The 8,097-nt window shown below is 41.5% G+C and overlaps 1 non-coding gene across 1 annotated transcript; it reads left to right on the top strand.

Annotated features, from left to right (window-relative positions):
- Positions 1 to 629: 629 nt before the first annotated feature.
- On the top strand, positions 630 to 736 carry LOC141675586 (small nucleolar RNA R71). The gene has a single exon (XR_012556231.1). It is a non-coding gene; the product is annotated as a small nucleolar RNA R71 (small nucleolar RNA).
- The last annotated feature ends 7,361 nt before the right edge of the window (positions 737 to 8,097 follow it).

Below are 8,097 nucleotides of genomic sequence, written 5' to 3'. Positions count from 1 at the left end.
AAACCGCCTGACTCTTGCACAACAGCTTAAGTTCCTCAAAATCAGCACTAGTAGGTGCAACTGCACTTCCCTGTTGAGGATATGATTGTCTTGTAGCATACTGCTGTGGTTGCTGGAATCCAGGTGGGTTAAACTGTTTACTCACTCCTTGCTGATATGGTGGCTGAATAGCATTCTGATTATTTCCCCAGCTGAAATTTGGATGATTTCTGTTGTTAGGATGATAGGTCGCTGGCACAGGCTGCTGTTGTCGCTGATAATTATTCACATACTGAACAGATTCGTTGACAAGAGAACACTGATCCGTAGCATGAGAACCTGCACAAAGCTCACAAACCATAGCTATTTGATTAACTCCATACGTAGCCAAAGAATCAACCTTCATTGATAGCGCTTGGAGCTGGGCTGCAATAGCGGTGGCTGTATCAACTTCCAGAATACCTGCTACCTTGCCTGATGTCATCCTCTGAGTTGGGTTTTGATGCTCATTTGCAGCCATCATCTCAATAAGATTGTACGCCTCAGTATAGCTTTTAGCCCATAAGGCGCCTCCAGCTGCTGCATCGAGCATGGGCCGAGATTGGGCCCCCAAACCATTATAAAAACCAGTGATTACCATCCAATCCGGCATTCCATGATGTGGACATTTTCTCAACATTTCCTTGTAGCGTTCCCAAGCCTCGCACATAGATTCTGTAGGTTGCTGCGCAAACTGAGTAAGAGCACTCCTCATAGCAGCAGTCTTTGCCATTGGATAAAACTTCACCAGAAACTTTTGCACAAGATCTTGCCACGTAGTGATGGACCCAGCTGGTTCAGAATGTAACCAGTCTTTAGCTTTATCCCTCAGTGAGAATGGGAAAAGCCTCAACTTGATAGCCTCATCAGTCACGCCATTATACTTAAAAGTGCTGCAGATCTCGACAAAATTCCTTATGTGCATGTTGGGGTCTTCAGTTGCCGCTCCTCCAAAAGAAACAGAATTCTGCACCATCTGAATAGTGCCCGGCTTGATTTCAAAGGTGTTAGCTTGAATAGCCGGATGAAGGATGCTTGACTGAATGTCATCAATTTTAGGCCGAGAAAAATCCATAAGAGCTGGATCAGCTTGAACAATACGATCTCCCATGTTTACTGGTTCTTTCTGCTCAGTTCCGGAATCCGAATCCTCAAAATCTGACTTCTCCGGAGTTTCAATAACTTCGTCTTTTCCTTCAGCTGTATCTAAGGTCCTCTTGCGAGCACGAGAACGAGTTGCATAAACGCTTGCTAAAGTACCTGAAACACAACCGAAAAGAGTAATTAACTACTACGTCCTAATCACTGAGTCCTAATGACCAATGATGGTAAGTACATAAACTAAGCAAATACGCCGAGTCCCCGGCAGCGGCGCCAAAAACTTGTTAGGGCGAAATCACGCACTAATATTCACGCAAGTATACGCGTTCGCAAGTAATATAGAATACTTTCTAGTTCGTTCCCTCAGAGACTCAGACTAATTTATTGTCTAATTTAACTCACTCACCAATGTATGATTACTTCTCAATGTTAAGATAACACTTAAAATTGTTGATTAAATATTAACTATAATTATCTACTTAATTAACCACTTAACTAACACTTCAATTTATCAATAATAAAATACTCATGAGATCACAACTTCATTATTACTTCCTTCTATAGCCATTATTATTACCTTTAGCATGTGACAGTGATGATATTAATCGAATAACACGAAACTGATAAAAGCCAACTTTCATTGTACTAATACCATTCTACCAAACATCCACAATTAAGATAGAAGTTGAATAGTCATCAATTATGTTGAGTTCCTATATGTCTACAGAAATTGACAACACAACGATTTAAGCACAAGTTATTCCTTTTGATTACATAGGGCAAATAAAACTGTTAGAGTTACCCACTAATCATGCACAATGTACATGAACCTATGCTAGCATGGCAAGTTCTAAATCTCAAGATCCACCGTCCCTTCACAAGAGATTAACACCCTATCTTATATGTTCGCGACGCACATAAGACGAATACGCACAACCAATACTAGATATCATGCAATCATCACACACTAAAGTATTAAACAATTAACTAAAGAATTCCATAATAAATCCGTTGCAACCCCATGATCACGATTAGCCCATAATAGAACTTATCGCCATCATGGGTTCATATGAAATCATGATAACAAACACAAGAAAATAATAACTAAACTGATTATATTAAAACAGAGTACGTCACAAGAGTAAATAAGTCAAAGCAAGAAAACTAGCATCCAACGTTACAACGACATAAGAATCACAAGAATATATGCTTCCTCTTCGCTGCTGTGTGCTAAATCGGTCTTCTTCCTTATCTCCTTCGCTTCTTGTAAAACACAATCTAAAACATAATCTCCTCTTAATACTTTGTGAAAAACGTCTCAAATCTACTTATATAATAGTCCAATAAAACTCAGATTACATAGAAGTTGGAAGCCAAACAGAAGTAGAAGTCTAAAATAATATATCTTTTTCCCCGACCCTGCGCGGCCGCTCAGCATTTCTGCGCGGGCGCGCAAGGCTGCTGCGCGGCCGCTCAGCATTGCTGCGCGGGCGCGCAGGACCCTTCTGGAAAAATTCCATGTTTGCTCCGTTTCTTCGCCGTAATCTGCCCGTTCTTTTCCTCTCGCAATGGTGAACACATGCCAAGGCTTATTCTTGATGATTCCTCCTCCGAAATGCAATTAATACCCTGAAATGCATAAACACTAGAAAAACGCATCAAATACACAAAATACTTGATTTCAAGACACCAATTTAAGCCATTTTAAGACGTTCTAAGTGGTATAAAATGCCACTTATCAGTGTTCATGGACGACTTCTCCGTCTTTGGACATTCGTATAATGAATGTTTGAATAATCTTCGTGCAGTGCTCAAAAGGTGTGTGGAAACTAATTTGGTGCTCAATTGGGAAAAATGTCATTTTATGGTGCGTGAAGGCATTATTCTTGGGCATAAGGTCTCTAGCAAGGGTCTTGAGGTGGACAAAGCCAAGGTGGGAGTCATTGAAAATCTTCCACCACCTATTTCTGTGAAAGGAATCCGTAGTTTTCTTGGTCATGCGGGTTTTTATCGGCGTTTTATCAAGGACTTTTCGAAGATATCTAAGCCGCTGTGCAACTTGCTTGAGAAGGATGTGCCTTTCAAATTTGATGATGACTGCTTAACGGCATTCGAGACTATTAAGAAGAGTTTGATAACTGCACCAGTTATTACAGCACCTGATTGGACAGAGCCTTTTGAGATGATGTATGATGCGAGTGATTATGCGGTGGGCGCAGTTCTTGGGCAGCGCAAGAATAATCTTTTTCATGTGGTCAACTATGCTAGCAAGACCTTAAATGGGGCCCAAATGAACTACACCACTACTGAGAAGGAGCTTTTGGCTATAGTCTTTGGTTTCAAAAAATTTCGATCTTATCTGCTTGGGACAAAAGTGACAGTATTCACTGATCATGCGGCCATTCACTATTTGGTTTCCAAGAAGGATTCGAAGCCGAGACTCATTCGTTGGGTGCTCTTGCTACAGGAATTTGAGTTAGAGATCAAGGATCGAAAAGGTACTGAGAATCAAGTAGCTGACCATCTCTCTAGATTGGAGAATCCCGAGTCTACTTCACATGATAAGACATTGATCAACGAATCTTTTCCGGATGAGCAGTTGTTCGCAGTTCAGGAGGAAGAGCCATGGTTCGCAGATATTGTGAATTATCTTGTCAGCAATATAATGCCTCCTAATTTGACCACAGCTCAAAAGAAGAAGTTTTTGCATGAGGTGAAGTGGTATATGTGGGATGAACCGTATTTGTTTAGACAGGGAGCTGACCAGATCATCAGAAGATGTATCACATTCTATGAGACGGAGGGGATATTACGAGACTGCCACTCCACAGTTTATGGTGGATACTATGGTGGTGAGAAGACGGCAACTCGTATTCTGCAAGCAGGTTTTTTCTGGCCTACTTTGTTTAAGGATGCTCATCAGTTTGTTTTAAGGATGGGATGCCGTTGAATGTTATAATTGAAGTCGAGGTCTTTGATGTTTGGGGAATCGATTTCATGGGGCCTTTTGTCTCGTCCTGCAACAATCAGTACATCTTGCTGGCAGTCGATTATGTCTCAAAATGGGTAGAAGTCAAAGCTCTACCGACAAATGATGCAAAGGCAGTGTTGAATTTTCTTCATAAGCAGATTTTCACAAGGTTTGGAATGCCACGAGTAATCATAAGTGATGAAGGGTCGCATTTCTGCAACCGTAAGTTCACTTCTATGATACAGCGCTACAATGTGAATCATCGAGTTGCTACTGCCTATCATCCGCAAACAAATGGTCAAGTGGAAGTGTCTAACAGGGAGATCAAGCGCATTTTAGAGAAGGTTGTTTGTCCGTCAAGGAAGGATTGGTCTTTAAAGCTCGATGAAGCTGTTTGGGCTTACAGAACAGCATACAAAACTCCACTTGGGATGTCCCCGTTTCAACTTATGTATGGTAAGGGATGTTATTTACCTGCGGAGCTTGAGCATAAGGCCTATTGGGCGTTGAAGAAGTTGAACCTGAATCTAGATGCAGCTGGAAAAAAAGTGAATGCTTCAGCTTAATGAACTTGTTGAATTTCGACTCCAAGCGTACGAGAACAACAAAATGTACAAGGAAAAAGTGAAAAGGTGGCCCAATAGGAAGCTACATCCTAAGTTATTCGTGCCGGGGCAACAAGTTCTTTTATTCAACTCTCGTCTCCGACTTTTTCCTAGGAAGTTGAAATCAAGGTGGTCTAGACCTTTTATTGTCAAAACTGTGTTTGCACATGGAGCGGTGGAGATTTTTGAGAATGATCTGGACCAAGCATTTAAGGTTAACGGTCAGCGTTTGAAGCAGTACTATGGAGACACGGCAAACCGGGAAGTGGTTAGTGTCGTTTTATTGTCAACTTGAGGAAAGGTACGCAATGTCAAGCTAATGACGAAAAAGAAGCACTTCGTGGGAGGCAACCCATAATTTGTTGTTACAGGAACCCTTAGAAGTTAATAACCTATCCAAAACCATAAAAAAATCAGAAAAATGGAGCCTGGAAAAAAAAATTCCAGAAGCCCCCTGAGCGCCCGCTCAGCTATGCTTAGTGACCTCTCAGCAAGCTGAGCGCCCGCTCAGCTCTGCTGAGCGACCCCTCAGGGGCCGACTGGGAGAAATTTTTTTATGTTCAATAAAAATCCAAAAAAAAATCAGAAAAATAAAAACACAAAATACAGCCCATAAACCCACGACCTATTTCCCCATTATCCCATGATTTTAACCCTTAAACCCACTCATAATCAAATTCTACCCTAATTCATACTCTATATATACATACACCTATCCCATATATCTCCCATACACTTTCAACACTTCAACTCTCTCCCAAACACAAAAACACAATTCTCAAACACTTTTACTCAGTTTCGATGGCACACAAGAGATCAAGGACTATCGATAGCAGCAGCACTGTCCCTACTGCTAATTCTTCGAGGGGTATTGTCGTGAGGCCTCGTTTGAATGATAGGGCTGCTGAGGAGGAGTACACTAGGCTTCTGGGTAAGCCAATTTTGAAGGAGAGGGGGTTCTTACCATCGGGAAGGGATGGTGAGTTGTTGCCTATGATTGCTGAGAAGAGGTGGATTGCTTTTTGTGAGTCGCCTGAAGCAGTGCCGATGAGCGTAGTTTGCGAGTTCTATGGGAACGTGAATGCCGAGAAGAATGGGTATTCTGTGGTCCGGGGGATGACGGTTGATTATCACCCAGCGGTGATTCACCGTGTGATTGGGCAGAGACAGAGGAAGCCCACGGAGGAGAATTGGAATGAGAAGATTGCTGAGGATTTTGACTTGGACTTGATTTGTGCCACTCTCTGTAGGTCGGGCACAGTTTGGACCTTCAAGACTGGAACTAATGAGTATCGTCACTTTCCGGCGATCGCCATGAATAGGTATGCCCATGCATGGAATGCTTTTATTTGTGCTAATATTTTGCCTACTTCGCATGCACATGAGGTCACAGTTGAGAGAGCACAGTTGTTGTGGGGAATTTTGAATGAGGAGTACTATGTGGACCTTGGTGAGTTCATCTACCAAGGAATTCTGAAGTTTTTTAGGGGAGCTAAGCACATGAACATTCCTTATGCATCTACGGTTACCAAGCTTTGCCGAGCGGTGGGAGTTCAGTGGCTGTCTTATGAGCAGTTGCAGTTGCCGGCCGCTCCTATTGACTCTGGGACTCTGCATGTGATGCAGGAGTGGACCGGTGGTGAGCCCGAGGAGCATGGGCTGGGTTATCGTCTTCCAGGAGGGCATCCAGCACGAGGTGCTACCATGGTGAGGCCAAGGCGTGATGAGGCTGGTTCTTCTAGAGCTCAGGAGGGTGCTGGGATGGCTGATGCCCAGTATAGGAGGCTGTCACGGAGGATGGATGCTATGTACGAGACACAGAGCAGGTTTGCTCAAGAGCTCACCCTTGTACTAGGGACTGCTTTTCGAGGCCTTGGAGCTGATATTCAGTGGCCAGTTTTTGGTGAGGACTCTGCATATCCGCCTCCTGATACACCACCCTCTGAGGGTGATGATGATGATCTCTCCGAGTAGGTATACCCTGTGTTCCTTTCTACTACCTTCACTGGGGACAGTGAAGATTTTAAGTTTGGGGGTGGTAGTTAAGGAATATTTTGTGTGTGTGTCATATAGTTGCATATTCATGATAGTTTAGTTCATATAATTGCATAATTTTTTCCATATAGTTTTTTTTTATTTATAGCTTTAATTGTTTATCATGTCATGTAGCTCATGCATTTACCATGATCCCTTTTGCGCTGATTTACCAATTGATTTGTGATATTGATGCGAGTGTAGTGATAGCGTTAAAGTGATGTTGAATCGTGTAGGTTGATATGCATGCTAGAAACACTTGTAATTTCACTAAGTCTTAGAGAATGCTTAAGGACTAGATTGTTGTTATGGTTTAATGATTTTCAAGGTTAATCTATTTATTATGCTTAGAATTTTATAATAGGTTCTTAGTGATAAAAGGCATGAAAAGAAAAAAATGGAGTGAAAAATGGAATTCGTTGCTAATTGTGGCTAGGCGTCAAATGGCTAGTAGCCAGCTCGTATGTTTATGCGAGTAGTCTAGGGTTGAGCAAGATGGAGCGAAACGCACTTGCTCAGAAATTTTGGAAAAAAAAGAAAAAAAAGAGAAAAAGAAAAAAAAAGAAAAAAATAAAGAGTTAATGCATAATTGATCACGAGTGGGCTCTTTGGTATTCGAGTTATTAAGTTCTTAGGGGACTTTGTGCCTAGTGACCTAAGGCTTTAATAGTCTGGGATCTGCTAACCTAACATTCGCTACATGGATGCCATTGTATAAGTCTTTTGTGGACCTCACTCATTGCACGGTCAAATAAGCATTGTTGTTATAAATAAAAGCATGATTCCGTAATAAGCTCCAGGAGTCTTGAAGTGTTATAAGTCACTTTGTGCCTAGAATTTTTCTTCATATAATCATGCGATTGACTTGATGATAGTTGAGTTATGATAATTAATCTAGTTTCGAAGCATATCTGTTAAGCATCTACACACACCACATTTCTGGTTGTATGTTAGTTTGTATGATTCGATTGATCTTTATTCGCCTAATTGCATTTGTTGAGATGTCGTAAGTAGGTTGGTTTGGTCATAGTAAGGGGGATCGCCGCATTTCATATAGATTGCATTCATGCATGTTTTTATTTTGTTTTTGAGTCTGTGACGCTTGAGGACAAGCATCGATTTAAGTTTGGGGGTGTGATAAGTGGCATTTTATACCACTTAGAACGTCTTATAATAGCTTAAATTGGTGTCTTGAAATCAAGTATTTTGTGTATTTGATGCGTTTTTCTAGTGTTTATGCATTTCAGGGTATTAGTTGCATTTCGGAAGAGAATTCATCAATAATAAGCCTTGGCATGTGTTTAGCATTGCAAGTGGGAAGATAGGAGCAGATTACAGTGTAGGAATGGAGCAAACAGATCATTTTTC

Source organism: Apium graveolens, chromosome 7 (assembly GCF_009905375.1).
Source record: "Apium graveolens cultivar Ventura chromosome 7, ASM990537v1, whole genome shotgun sequence".
Classification (NCBI taxonomy): domain Eukaryota; kingdom Viridiplantae; phylum Streptophyta; class Magnoliopsida; order Apiales; family Apiaceae; genus Apium; species Apium graveolens.
This window is presented reverse-complemented; position numbering and strand designations above follow the sequence as displayed.